The 15873-nt window shown below is 38.0% G+C and overlaps 1 protein-coding gene across 7 annotated transcripts in view; it reads left to right on the top strand.

Annotated features, from left to right (window-relative positions):
- CADM2 (cell adhesion molecule 2) overlaps window positions 1-15873 on the top strand; it is a 1189836-nt gene that overhangs the window by 967314 nt on the left and 206649 nt on the right. The gene's annotated exons all lie outside the window — the stretch shown is intronic.

Here is a 15873-nt window from a genome sequence, read left to right as displayed (position 1 = left end):
CTTCATTCTAGTTTTCCAGATTCTTTTTCTTTTTTAATCATTCAGGGTCTGTTTCACACCATTTTTTCAAAGAAGAATCGCCTTTGTTCTGCTCTCCTAGGCTTTAATACATATGCCTTCAGGGGATTATGGTTATTTTTGCTGTCCACTACTCAAACACCTTTCCTCCAATTTGTTCTTCAACCCTCATTCCTTTTCTTATTCCCAGGGTGTAGAGTCACTTCTCAGTCATAATTTCTAGGAAAAACTCTGGCACAGGCTTTCTCTGAGTTTCTACGGGAGTGAAAAGTATGCATTTTTTTGTGTCAGTTCCTAATTTTAAGTGTTGACGGCTATTTGCTCATTGAAAATATATTTATTGATTAAGTCTAATGTTCGAAATTGAGTGTACATGGTTACAGATAAAACAGTGATGTTCTCTCCTTTCAACATGTTTACAATCCAGTGACAGAGACAAACAATAAATACTTACCACAAGGAAATGGCAACCCACTCCAGTATTCTTGCCTGGAGAATCCAATGGACAGAAGAGCCTGATGGGCTATAGTCTATGGAGTCGCAAAGAGTTGGACACAACTGAAACGACAGCACACACATAGAAACCCTCTCACATAAAATACAATTGTAAATTGTGAGAAGTGTTATCTTGACAAGGAAGAGTCTGCTAATGTAGACTAAGGGAGAATTTGGCACAGGCAAGATTATCTTAAGAAATTACATTTAGCTGAGATCATAATAAGTAATAACATTACTAGCTATTATTAGCTGAACTTGTAGCATCAAAGTGGCAGAGGGGATAATGAGAATAAATAGCATCAACAGAGATTTTGAAAATCGAATTTATAAATTTTGATAAATATAGGAGATGAAGGGAAGAGAGAAATTGAAAATTTCTAGACTGAGGAACTTAGGTGGCTGGGGTGGTATTAAGTGAGATAATAAAGAATGAAAGGGAAGTGTGTCAGAGGTGGAGGGGAGGTTGAATAAGTAAGTGGCTTGTTTTAGTTGTTTCTTAAGTTTGAGATTCCTGTAATATATATCTCATGGAAGTTTCAGGTAGGTTCATGAGTCTAGAGGTATGAACTTTATCTGCAATACTTCAGTAACCTTCAGAATAACTGGTATTTCCCTCCATGTGTAATCTTTGCCATCTCCTGTAACAAGTTAGATTTCCATTTCATCTGTCCAGAGTGCATCAAATACCAACTGTATTTGCTTGCTTAGTAAGTACACTATCTATATGTTTGGCTGGCCTCTCTAACCTATTTCCTTGAAGATAAAAAATGTTGCCTGTAACAGCTACAAGTATATAATGAGCACTCAGTAAATGTTTGTTTCATGCATGAATGAGTGAATAGATAAACAGACTAAAGATTTCAGTGAGATATGTATATTTGTCTTTTCTTTCTCCAAAAGACTGATACCTAGTTGCAGACAAAGATCTTGTCTTAATCTTCTTCCAAATCCATTACTATGTGTAACACACTAATGGACATTAAATAAATACCCATTGATTCATGGATATTCAAGTGAGATATACACTGGTTCAGTTAAACAGTTCCAGAATCTGTCTGCAAAGAAAAGGCCATCTAATTTACTTTTTCATATTTCATACGAAATACGTAATGAGAAAATGTTAATATACAGAGGTAAGACAAAGATACAGAAAAGTAAAGGTAATGAACTCTAGGGACTGGCAATGTTAAAAGACAAAGAGAAGTTTGTAATAATGTCTGTGCAAAAACTTGCATCTTGTGACATTTTGTTTCAGCTAAAATAATCTAATTACCATTATTCTTTGCACATAAGAACTAAACACTTTATGCTCTATTTATTTGCTTATAGATGATTTGTACAATGGAGTGCAAATGACTGCTCTCCTAGTCGCCCCAGCACATGGCATACAGCAGTCAATGAATACTTTTTTTTTTTCCTGACTGAATTAGTGAATGCATACTGCCAGAAATTATTAATTTTCAATCTAAAAATTTAGCAAAAATCCTGGATACAGGTAAGAATTATTTTAAAATCCCAGTCTTTTAAAATCCCAACTGGCCAAATGATTTTAATTTTACGCAATCTTTCTAAAAAATATTCTTTCTCTGCCAGCATTGTCATTAGAACATTAGCAGTAATTAAAACCATAAGTGGAAGTTCTAGATGACTGGGCAGCTGAAAAAGAGCAATTAAGCATCATAGGCAGGAAGGAATTTACATCTTCCACATAATCAATTGTATAGGTATTAAAAGAAGCTTTGGAGGCCAACAGGAGCAAAACCCAAAAAATACAGAAAGAAAGACATAAAAAATAATGATAACGAATAGGATGCTTATTTTAAGTTTTTTCATTTTTTAAAATATGCAATCCAAAATTAAAGGCAATTAAGCAAAACTTATATCAAAGCCTTAATATTATTAAGCTAAAAACATAAGCTAGATAATTCTCTTACCCTTGTGGTTTATGAAATTACTAGAATGACTTGATTAAAATGGCCTTGACATCCATGATTACTTTTCTTTTATCCTTGTTGTAAACATGTAATACACCCAAAGAGAAAGAAAAGAAAAAAGGAACGAGTTACTTAGAGAAATATGAAATATTTCTTCAATGCAACAGAAACTGGAAATTATGCAGTGAGATTGAAATAAATAATGCTTGTGCAACTTTTTTTTAATTATGAGAAAATATACAGTAGTTTGTCTAATATTTAAGTATTTTAATAGAAAATTTTAAAAAGGAGACATTAGTAAAACAGGTAAATGTTATTGGTAGTTAGAATAAAATAATGCTTTATATTCTAGTTTTATAAAACAACAAAATATAGTTTTGTGTCATTGCTCAAAGACTAACTTCTCCAGGAACCAACCTCCTCCTTTAGAGTTGGCAAACTTTAAATTAAATAAATAAATAAATAAATAAATGTAAAAGATAACCATTCAGTGGTGATGTCATTAAAGATCTTAGAACGCAGTGAACCTAATGAAGGAAACAGATGCATACACGGGCAGTTGACTGTAGAATTACCTAATTTCTAAGATACAATAGGAAATTATGTTTTATTACAGAAAAAAAATGTAAAGCTCTGCAGAAAATTTGCCTGTTTATTTACCTTAGCCATTATATAAGTATAAACTGGAAAAATCCTCCCAGATGCTGTATTCCACTCTCATCCTGAAATTAATTCTAAAATAATCATGCCTCTAAATAATCATGCCTCTAAAGCAGATATCCACCTACAGTCCTGTTTTTGTGGAGTTTCTTTGTTGGTCGGTTTGTTTGGGCCCCTTCAGTTCAGTTCACTTCAGTCACTTAGTCATGTCTGACTCTTTGTGACCCCTTGGACTGCAGCACTCCAGGCCTCCCTGTCTACCAGTACTTTGGCCCTTTAACCATGAGAATATACCTTAGTAACATCCCAGATTGGCCCAGACTATTATACTTTATGAATGCAGTGTAGAATTTACCAGGTATTTTGTAGTAACAGGGGAGAAGTTTATATCTTACACCCGTGAGAAACATTTTATCAGATTCTATCAAAAGTCCTTTCCCTTTCATTCTATCATGAGGTTTTTTTCCTGATTTCTAACCTACTCTCCCCTCTCACTGGGGCTTCCCATGGAGCACTGGTGGTAAAGAACCTGCCTGCCAATTCAGGAGACATAAGAGATGCGGGTTCCATCACTAGGTCAGGAAGATCCCCTGGAGGAGGGTATGGCAACCCACTCCAGTATTCTTGCCTGGAGAATTCCATGGACAGAGGAGCCTAGCAGGTTACAGTCCAGAAGGTCACAAAAAGTCAGACCTGACTGAAGCACCTTAGCATACCTCCCCTCCCATTACCACATCCTCTCCTCCACTCTCCAAACTTACACAGTTTTATTTCCTTAATTTCTTTCCTACTGCATTCAAGTTGCTACCCAATGGATAGAATATAGTGAAATCACCACCTATAGCTTTCTCAAGCTTGCCCTTGGGTCTCTTTCCACAGCCCTAGCTGCTGCTAACTAAGTCTTAAAGATACGTGCTCTGCTCTTCAGAGGAGTCTGACAAGTAAGATATGCACACATCATTACATGCTGATTATGTTTCTCTTCTCTTGTTAATTTAAAATTTCATATAAATCCAGAGGGTTCTGATTCAGTGAAACATGGATCTCCAGCCTTCCTTTTTCAACAGAATGAGGGATTTATTCCAAAGGGATTTGGCAATATTTGCCATTTTTTTCATTCCATAAAGACTTCAAGGAGTTTAAAACAGTTATCATTTTTTCATTTTTAAGAAGGATTTTAATCTTAAGCAATCATACACTACTTAAATGCTGATTAAGAGAGAGATGAGTGCAACACATTACATTAGTTCAAACTTATCCTTTAATCTCCTGCTTCTCTTTTACAATTCTAGGAATTGAAATATATCACATTAATAATAAAAGTTATTTTCTCTTTGCTATAGTCTAGTTGTCATTGGTAGTGAAAAAAATATAAAGCTTGTGTACTTCCACTTAGGTGAACACTATAAAAATGATATCTTTTTAAATGTAAATTTTTAGCCTGCTATTGCATCAATATTTTACACTCATTCCTTTAAGAAATCTGTTACTCCATTTTTCTCCAAATATACAGATGATAAACCAAATATCTTATAATTATTATATAGGAAAATAGCACACATTTAGTTAACAACTTTGCTATTCAATCACGCACTCATGTCTGACTCTTTGCGACGCTATGGACTGTAGCATATCGGGCTTCACTGTTCCTCACCATCTGCTGGAGCTTGCTCAAATTCATGTCCATTGAGCTGGTGATGGCATCCAAACATCTCATCCTCTGTCATCCCCTTATCTTCCTGCCTTCAATTTTTCCTAGCATCAGGGTCTTTTCGAATGAGTCACCTCTTTCCATACGGTGGGCCAAATGTTGGAGCTTCAGCTTCAATATCAGTCCTTCCAATGTATAGTCAATTGATTTCTTTTAGGATTAACTTGTTTGATCCCTTTCCTGTCCAAGGACCCTCAAGAGTCTTCTCCAGCAAACAGTTTGAAAGTATCAATTCTTCGGTGCTCAGCCTTCTTTATGGTCCAACTCTGAAATCCATACATGACTACTGGAAAAATCATAGCTTTGACTAGATGGACCTTTGTCGGTAAAGTAATGTCTCTACCTTTTAATATACTGTCTAGGTTTGTCATAGCTTTTCTTCAAAAGGAACCAGTTTCTTAATTTCATGGTTGCAGTCACTATCCACAGGGATTTTGGATCCCAAGAAAATAAAGTCTGTCACTGTTCTTCATTTTTTCCCTATCTATTTGTCATGAAATGATGGGACTGGGTGCCATAATTTTAGGTTTTGGATTTTTTGCCTTTTTTTTTTTTTTAATTTTGAGTTTCAAGCAAGCTTTTTCACTCTCCTCTTTCACCTTCATCAAGAGGCTCTTTAGTTCCTCTTCACTTTCTGCCATAAGGGTGGAGTCATCTTCATATCTGAGGTTATTGATATTTCTCCCCACAGTCTTGATTCCAACTTCTGCTTAATCCAGCCCAGTATTTCACATGATGTACCTGGCATAGAAGTTAAATAAGCAGGGTGACAATTTACAGCTTTGACCTACTCCTTTCCCAATTTTGAACCAGTCTGTTGTTCCATTTCCATTTCTAACTTGCTTCTTGACCTGCATACATGTTTCACAGGGGGCAGGTAAGGTGGTCTGGTATTCCCATCTCTTTCAGAATTTGCCAGTTTGTTGTGATCCACTCTGTACTCTTTCATAAAAGATTTATTGGATTTTGGCCAGTTTCTATAATTTTACTGTAAACATGACTTATTTAACCTAAGATGATGAAATACTTTCCCCACAGTAATAGATTACCTCAAACTGTACACCAGCAGTGCCCAGCCCTTCTGGTATTAGGCACGAGTATTGTGGAAGAAAATTTTTCTCTGGACTGGAATAGGGGGTGGTGGGGATAGTTTTTTGGTGATTCAAGTGCATTGCATTTATTGTGCACCTTATTTCTATTATGATTCAGGTCAGTTCAGAACAGTTGCTCAGCTGTGTCTGACTCTTTGCGACCCCATGAACCACAGCACGCCAGGCCTCCCTGTCCAACACCAACTCCTGGAGTCCACCCAAACCCATGTCCATTGAGTCGGTGATGCCATCCAACCATCTCATCTGCTGTCATCCACTTCTCCTCCTGCTTTAATCTTTCCCAGCTCTGAGTCTTTTCAAATGAGTTAGCTCTTCGCATTAGGTGGCCAAAATACTGGAGTTTCAGCTTCAACATCAGTCCTTCCAAAGAACACCCAGGACTGATCTCCTTTAGGATGGACTGGTTGGATCTCCTTGCAGCCCAAGGGACTCTCAAGAGTCTTCTCCAACACCACAGTTCAAAAACATCAATTCTTCAGTGCTCAGTTTTCATTACAGTCCAACTCTGACATCCATACATGACCATTGGAAAAACCATAGCCTTGACTAGATGGACCTTTGTTGACAAAGCAATGTCTCTGCTTTTTAATATGCTGTCTAGGTTGGTCATAACTTTCCTTCCAAGGAGCAAGTGTCTTTTAATTTCATGGCTGAAGTCACCATCTGCAGTGATTTTGGAGCCCAGAAAAATAAAGTCAGCCTCTGTCTCCACTGTTTCCCCATCTATTTCCCATGAAGTGATGGGACCAGATGCCATGATCTTAGTTTTCTGAATGTTGAGCTTTAAGACAACTTTTTCACTTTCCTCTTTCACTTTCATGAGGAGGCTCTTTAGTTCTTCATTTTCTGACATAAGGGTGGTGTCCTCTGCATTTCTGAGGTTATTGAAATTTCTCCCAGCAATCTGGATTCCAGCTTGTGCTTCCTCCAGCAGTGTTTCTCATGATGTACTCTGCATATAACTTAAATAAGCAGGGTGACAATACACAGCCTAAACGTACACTTTTTCCTATTTAAAACCAGTCTGTTGTTCCATGTTCAGTTCTAACCGTTGCTTCCTGATCTGAACACAGGTTTCTCAAGAGGCAGATAAGGTGGTCTGGTATTCCCATCTCTTTCAGAATTTTCCACAGTTTGTTGTGATCCACACAGTCAAAGGCTTTGGCATAGTCAATAAAGCAGAACTAGATGTTTTTTCGGGAACTCTCTTACTTTATCGATGATCCAGCAGATGTTGGTAATTTGATCTCTGGTTCCTCTGCCTTTTCTAAAACCAGCTTGAACATCTGGAAGTTCACAATTCACATATTGCTAAAGCCTGGCTTGGAGAAATTTGAGCATTACTTTACTAGCATACGAGATGAGTGCAATTGTGTGGTAGTTTGAGCATTCTTTGGCATTGCCACATTTTCCAGTCCTGTGGCCATTGCTGAGTTTTCCAAATTTGCTGGCATATTGAGTGCAGCACTTTCATAGTGTCATCTTTTAGGATTTGAAATAGCTCAACTAGAATTCCATTACCTCCACGAGCTTTGTTCATAGTGATGCTTCCTAAGGCTCACTTGACTTTACATTCCAGGATGTCTGGCTCTAGGTGAGTGATCACATCATGGTGATTATCTGGGTCATGAAGATCTTTTTTGTAAAATTCTGTGTATTCTTGCCACCTCTTCTTAATATCTTCTGCTTCTATTAGGTCCATACCATTTCTGTCCTTTATTAAGCCCCTCTTTGCATGAAATGTTCCCTTTGTATCTCTAATTTTCTTGAAGAGATCTCTGGTCTTTCCCATTCTATAGTTTTCCTCTATTTCTTTGCATTGATCGCTGAGGAAGGCTTTCTTATCTCTCCTTGCTATTCTTTGGAACTCTGCATTCAGATGGGAATATCTTTCCTTTTCTCCTTTGCTTTTCACTTCTCTTTTTTCCCCAGCTATTTGTAAGGCCTCCTCAGACAGACATTTTGCTTTTTTGCATTTCTTTTCCATGGGGATTTTCTTGATCCCCGTCTCCTGTACAATGTCATGAACCTCTGTCCATAGTTCATCAGGCACTCTGTCTATCAGATCTAGTCCCTTAAATCTATTTGTCACTTCTACTGTATACTCATAAAAGATTTGATTTAGGTCATACCTGAATGGTCTAGTGTTTTTCTCCACTTTCTTCAATTTCTGTTTGAATTTGGCAATAAGGAGTTCATGATCTGAGCCACAGTCAGCTTCCAGTCTTGCTTTTGCTGACTATATAGAGCTTCTCCATCTTTGGCTGCAAAGAATATAATCAATCTTATTTCAGTGTTGGCCATCTAGTGATGTCCATGTGTAGAGTCTTCTCTTGTGTTGTTGCAAGAGGGTGTTTGCTATGACCAGTGCGTTCTCTTGGCAGAACTCTAGTAGGCTTTGTCCTGCTTCATTCTTTACTCCAAGGCCAAATTTGCCTGTTATCCCATGTGTTTCTTGACTTCCTTCTTTTGCATTCCAGTTCCCTATAGTGAAAAGGACATCTGTTTGGGGTGTTAGTTCTAGAATGTCTTATAGGTCTTCATAGAACCGTTCAACTTCAGTTTCTTCATTGTTACTGGTCAGGGCATAGACTTGGATTACCATGATATTGAATGGTTTGCCTTGGAAATGAACAGAGATCATTCTGTCATTTTTGAGACTGCATCCAAGTACTGCATTTCAGACTCTTTTGTTGACTATGATGGCTACTCCATTTCTTCTAAGGAATTTCTGCTCACAGTAGTAGATATAATGGTCATCTGAGTTAAATTCACCCATTCCAGTCCATCTAAGTTCTCTGATTCCTAGAATGTCGATGTTCACTCTTGTCATCTCCTGTTTGACCACTTCCAATTTGCCCTGATTCGTGGACCTAACATTCCAGGTTCCTATGCAATATTGCTCTTTACAGCATCAAACCTTGCTTCTGTCACCAGTCCCATCCACAACCTGGTGTTGTTTTTTGCTTTGGCTCCATCCCTTCATTCTTTCTGGAGTTATTTCTCCACTGATCTCCTGTAGCATATTGGGCACCTACTGACCTGGAGAGTTCATCTTTCAATGTCCTACTTTTTTGCCTTTTCATACTGTTCATGGGGATCTTAAGGCAAGAATACTGAAGTGGTTTGCCATTCCCTTCTCCAGGGGACCGACCACATTTTGTCAGACCTCTCCACCATGACCCGTCCATCTTGGGTGGCCCCATACAGCATGGCTTAGTTTCAATGAGTTAGACAAGGCTGTGGTCCGTGTGATCAGACTGGCTAGTTGTCTGTGATTGTGGTTTCAGTCTGTCTGCCCTCTGATGCCCTCTCTCAGTGCCTACCGTCTTACTTGGGTTTCTCTTACCTTGGACGAGGAGTATCTCTTCACAGCTGCTCCAGCAAAGCACAGCCACTGCTCCTTACCTTGGACGTGGGGTAGCTCCTCTTGGCAGCCGCCCCTATGATTACATTGTGATAATGCAGTAATGTGAGTGATGGGAGCGGCTATAAATACAAATGTAGCTGCACTCTCTCCTCTACTGCTCACCTCCTGCTGTGCAGCCTGGTTCCTAACAGGCTATAGACCAGTAATGGCCTGTGGCCCCGGATGTTGGGGATCCCTACTGTATACTACCGATTATTTCCTCAGGAACATCATAAAATATTTAAAATTTTCTTTTCCTTTATGGTCTATATCATTCACTCACTATTGGAAATGTAATCAAGGATTACAGGCATCAACATATGCTTAATCATGAATTGTTTGGAAACGGTTAAATGCAAAACTTAAGATGTTGACTTAGGTTTTCCTCTTTCTGTGATGAGATGGGCAAAGCAGTGCCCTGAAGTCTTTTTCTGAAGCATGTTGAGGTCAGAGGGCAAAATATACAAGCCAAGCCTCAGAATCAAGATTCAAGCCAAACTATAGTAGAAAAAACTCAGGGAATCTAAGATTAACATGTTAATGTTTGGTAGAAACCACACAATATTGTAAAGCAATTATACTTCAATTAAAAATAAATAAATTTAAAAAATAAAAAAAAGGAGAGGTATAAAGAACACTTACAGCTGAGTGTTCATTGCCTATTATAAATTCTTTATTTTCCTTATATACATACCAGGTTCTCTTGTATAGTGAGTGCCTAGTTTACTTAAAGGGAGTAAGAGAACAAATTGGGCTTCCCAGGGGCCCTTGGACCCACCTGCCAATGCAGGAGATGTAAGAGATGCGGGTATGATCCCTGGATCAGGAAGATCCCCAGAGGAGGGCAAAGCAATCCACTACAGTATGCTTTCTCTAGAGAATCCCATGGAAGGGGGAGCCTGGTGGGCTACAAGTCATAGGTTCACAAAGAGTCAAACACAACTGAAGAGACCTAGCTTGCACAATGCACACAAGAGAACAAGTCAGTGCTAACAAGATTCAGTCAGTTCTTTTAACAATATTTCCATGACTTTGGAGCTTAAGAGCATTTTGACACTATTTTAGAGGCTCCTGGCATCAATGTTTTCTTGATCATTAAAATATTTTAAATTTAATTAAATGTAAGTTTTACTACTGGATGGTATCACCAACTTGATGGACCTGAGTTTTAGTAAGCTCCCGGAGCTGGTGATGGACAGGGAAGCCTGGCGTGTTGCAGTCCATGGGGTCACAAAGAGGTAGACACGACTGAGCAACTAAACTGAACTGATCATCAGAGATGCAGATTAAAGGAGAATAAACACCCTTGTTTACTTACACCTACATCGTCAGTCAAAACAAAAAAAAATGTCTAATTCATTTCCCTTATTCTGGAAATTATATTAAACTGATAATTAGAAAAGTATTGCCATATTTGTAAAATTCACTCTTTTCATTATATAAATGAATTTTTCATTCATTTATCTTTCAATTTTCTTTTAACTTAGTCATGAATTAAATTTTGAAAACATATCCTGTTTCTCAGTGTTATTTGTACTAATATTTAAGTGAATATTTTATCTAATATATCTTGAACTTGATTGCAGTTGGTGAAATATGCTGTAAGATAGATTGTTCATTAACCCCTCAGGAATTATAACTTTTGTTTATTCAATTATATTACATTTACCACAATTTTCTTGTTATAAAATGCGATTGGAATGTCCATTATCATTTAGACATATTCTACTTAATGAAAACATTAATGGGCTTAAATTAGTAAAAGTCAATGGCTTTCCAAAGTAAACTAACACTGCAGAATTACTTTCCAAAATGTACAGAGCAGTTTTTTAAGAGTCTCCTACCAAAAAAAAAACCCGTGAAACTATATTCAACTCATATATTTCATTCACATATTTTGCTTGTATACTGCCCTGAGGAAGCCCAGATGGCTGAAATGTAGGCAGGTTTCTGCAACTGCAATGATAATAAACTACTCTGTTATTACCCAGTGTATGTGAGATGAATAAAGTTACACCTTACTTGCTGCTGTATGCAACTGGTGAGTCAACAGTTTATATTGTATTTTTATAGGATTGGCAAATGTGTCTTGCTGGATTTTGCTGAGTTCACTTTACCAGTAGAATGCCAAAGGCCACTAAAGCATCTTCACGCTGACACATTAATCATGTACTGAAGCATGGCATGGAGTGTATTATCACCAGTATAATATATAGAAAAGAGCAACTAAATGGGCTATTTGATAGGCCAATAAACAAATGGATGTTCCAAAGGAATAGCTCGGCTGTTATAGTTTTTATCTAATACCAATGAACAGAAGAATGCATTTGAAGGCCTCAGCCAAAAAGCTTTCCATTTACTACATTTTTATTATAAAAATAGAACATGCTTGTTGTTTTGTATTTGAGAGGTACAGAAATGATTAAAAGGAATAAGCATCACCCACAATCCCCTCACTATGATACAACCTCTGTTCACATTTTAGTGTTTTGGGTTTATTTTTTTTTCTTCTTTTTTTACATGCAAACTTCACTGGGGATTTATATAGGTTATATGGTACCTTATTATGTAACAAAAACATTTCCCCATGCATTAAACATTCCTGCAAATCTTTCTTATAAGGAACCCTTCTTTACTCCCAAACACATTCAACTTGTTGACTCTTAATTTTCTTTCTTCCAATGCAAGTGCTATCATAACTTTCTCAGGAGTGATTTTTCCTAACTTCCCTTGCTAGAGCAGTTCCTTATATTAAATGCCCTCAGAGGGACTAAAACATTTTCTTTGTAGTTCTTGTGTCAGTTTTCATGTTATACTAATTTGTGTGAGTTTTTGAAAACTAAAATCCGAGGGAATTTGGCTGGAATTGTGTTAAACTTTAATTAGGAAAGTATTGTCATATATATGATATTCATTCTTTCAAATTCTAATTTTCCATTCAGCTTTTTTTCTGTTTCCACTTAAGCCATCCATGAATTAAGTTTTGAAGACATATTCTATTCCCAAAATATTGTTTGTATATTTGAGTGAAACTTTTATTCATTATATCTTGACCTTGTCTGTATTATTATCTTCTGAATCTATTGACATCTGAATACTTACTATGAAATGTAGAAACTTGGTTGAATTCTATATATATTTTAAGAGTTTTTATATACACTCTTAGATACAAGACCTTTTAGAACTAACACCCCAAAAAGATGTCCTTTTCATTATAGGGGACTGGAATGCAAAAGTAGGAAGTCAGGAAACACCAGGTGTAACAGGCAAATTTGGCCTTGGAGTTCAGAATAAAGCAGGGCAAAGGCTAATAGAGTTTTGCCAAGAGAACGCACTGGTCATAGCAAACACCCTCTTGCAACAACACAAGAGAAGACTCTACACATGCACATCACCAGGTGGTCAACACCAAAATCAGATTGATTATATTCTTTGCAGCCAAAGATGGAGAAGCTCTATATAGTCAGCAAAAACAAGACTGGGAGCAGACTGTGGCTCAGATCATGAACTCCTTATTGCCAAATTCAGACTGAAATTGAAGAAAGTAGGGAAAACCACTAGACCATTCAGGTATGACCTAAATCAAATCCTTTATGAGTATACAGTAGAAGTGACAAATAGATTTAAGGGACTAGATCTGATAGACAGAGTGCCTGATGAACTATGGACAGAGGTTCATGACATTGTACAGGAGACGGGGATCAAGAAAATCCCCATGGAAAAGAAATGCAAAAAAGCAAAATGTCTGTCTAAGGAGGCCTTACAAATAGCTGGGGAAAAAAGAGAAGTGAAAAGCAAAGGAGAAAAGGAAAGATATTCCCATCTGAATGCAGAGTTCCAAAGAATAGCAAGGAGAGATAAGAAAGCCTTCCTCAGCGATCAATGCAAAGAAATAGAGGAAAACAACAGAATAGGAAAGACGAGAGATCTCTTCAAGAAAATTAGAGATACCAAGGGAGCATTTCATGCAAAGGTGGGCTCGATAAAGGACAGAAATGGTATGGACCTAACAGAAGCAGAAGATGTTAAGAAGAGGTGGCAAGAACACACAGAAGAACTGTAAAAAAAGATCTTCACGACCCAGATAATCACTCCCCTAGAGCCAGACATCTTGGAATGTGAAGTCAAGAGGTACTTACAAAGCATCACTACGAACAAAGCTAGTGGAGGTGATGGAATTCCAGTTGAGCTATTTCAAATCCTCAAATATGATGCTGTGAAATTATTGCACTTGATATGCCAGCAAATTTTGAAAACTCAGCAGTGGCCACAGGACTGGAAAAGGTCAATTTTCATTCCAATCCCAAATTAAGGCAATGCCAAAGAATGCTCAAACTACTGCACAATTGCACTCATCTCACATGCTAGTAAAGTAATGCTTAAAATTCTCCAAGCCAGGCTTCAGCAATACGTGAACCGTGAACTTCCAGATGTTCAAGCTGATTTTAGAAAAGGCAGAGGAACCAGAGATCAAATTACCAACATCTGCTGGATCATCGAAAAAGCAAGAGAGTTCCAGAAAAACATTTATTTCTGCTTTATTGACTATGCCAAAGCCTTTGACTGTGTGGATCACAATAAACTGTCGATAATTCTTCAAGAGATGGGAATACCAGACCATCTGACCTGTCTCTTGAGAAACCTATATGCAGGTCAGAAAGCAACAATTAGAACTGGACATGGAACAACGGACTGGTTCCAAATAGGAAAAGGAGTACGTCAAAGCTGTATATTGTCACCCTGCTTATTCAACTTATATGCAGAGTACATCATGAGAAACGCTGGGCTGGAAGAAACACAAGCTGGAATCAAGATTGCTGGGAAATATATCAATAACCTCAAATATGCAGATGCCACCACCCTTATGGTAGAAAGTGAAGAAGAACTAAAGAGCCTCTTGATGAAAGTGATAGGGGAGAGTCAAAAAGTTAACTTAAAGCTCAACATTCAGAAAGCTAAGATCATGGCGTCTGGTCCATCACTTCATGGGAAATAGATGGGGAAACAGTGGAAACAGTGTCAGACTTTATTTTTCGGGGCTCCAAAATCCCTGCGGATGGTGATTGCAGCCATGAAATTAAAAGACACCTACTCCTTGGAAGGAAGGTTATGACCAACCTAGATAGCATATTTAAAAGCAGAGACATTACTTTGCCAACAAAGGTCCATCTAGTCAAGGCTGTGGTTTTTCCAGTGGTCCTGTATGGATGTGAGAGTTGGACGGTGAAGAAAGCTGAGGGCTGAAGAATTGATGCTTTTGAACTGTGATGTTGGAGAAGACTCTTGAGAGTCCCTTGGACTGCAAGGAGATCCAACCAGTGCATCCTAAAGGAGATCAGTCCTGGGTGTTCATTGGAAGGACTGATGTTGCAGCTGAAACTCCAATACTTTGGCCACCTCATGTGAAAATTGACTCATTGGAAAAGACCGTAATGCTAGGAAGGGTTGGGGGCAGGAAGAGAAGGGGACGACAGAGGATGAGATGGCTGGATGGCATCACCGACTCAATGGACATGGGCTTGGGTAAACTCCGGGAGTTGGTGATGGACAGGGAGGCCTGGTGTACTGCGATTCATGGGGTCGCAAAGAGTCGAACATGAGTGAGCGACTGAACTGAACTCAGATATTAGTTACATACTTATTAGCAAATTCATTCACTCATTCAAAAATGTTTCTTGATTACTTACTGTATACCTTGCATTCTTCTGGATACAGGAGATACACAAAAATATTGTCTCCCATGAATATTACAAATGACTGAAAATGTCAGGTAATAAGACAAGTAATAATTATATGTGCTATAATGGTAAAAGTTTTATGGAGAAAATAATGTAGGAAAGGGTAATATATACTTTTGGGGTAATAAAATGGTCAGGGATGTCCTAAAGGAAGGCAAAGAAGTTGTTTTGTGGCTATCAGGGGAGAAAGCAGCACAGTATAGAAGAGGAGGGTGTGCAGAGCTCTGAGATGAGAACATATATACTGTGTTCTGGAAACAGCAGCAAGGTCAGTGTGACTGGAGCAGAATGAGCAAGAGGGTGTGATGGAAGGTCACAGAAGTAATGGTAGAAAAGAGGCAGATTGTAGAGGATCCAGTGGGCCAATGTAAGAATTTGGGGTTTTACTTTGAGTAGGACAGGACACCATTGGAGGTGTCTGAGCATAAGAATGACATAAGCTTGTTTTGGCAGGATCATTCTGGCTGCTGTTTTGAGAATAGACCATAGAGAGTGTATTAGTTAGGGTCCTCCAGAGAAACAGCAGAAACAGAACCAACAGGGGGTATTCATCTATTTGTTTGTTTGTTTATTTATGTATTTAACATCTTTGAAACTCAATAGGACTCTGTGGGACCTTCCCAAATACAGAAGCCTTTTCATGTCCCATCTTTCTTTTTGTAGGGAAAAGGGTTCAACCTCCCATACTTTCCATGAGTTCCAAAGAGTCAAACAAGTACTAATTAGAGGATTGAGGGAATACAGAAAAATAACAGTGCAATAATGAGGCCTGGTGCTGGGTCCTCCTTGGGGT

Source organism: Giraffa tippelskirchi, chromosome 2 (assembly GCF_054371585.1).
Source record: "Giraffa tippelskirchi isolate mGirTip1 chromosome 2, T2T-mGirTip1v1.2.pri, whole genome shotgun sequence".
NCBI classification, from domain to species: domain Eukaryota; kingdom Metazoa; phylum Chordata; class Mammalia; order Artiodactyla; family Giraffidae; genus Giraffa; species Giraffa tippelskirchi.
Note: the sequence above shows the minus strand (reverse complement) of the source record. Positions and strands in the feature narration are given on the sequence as shown.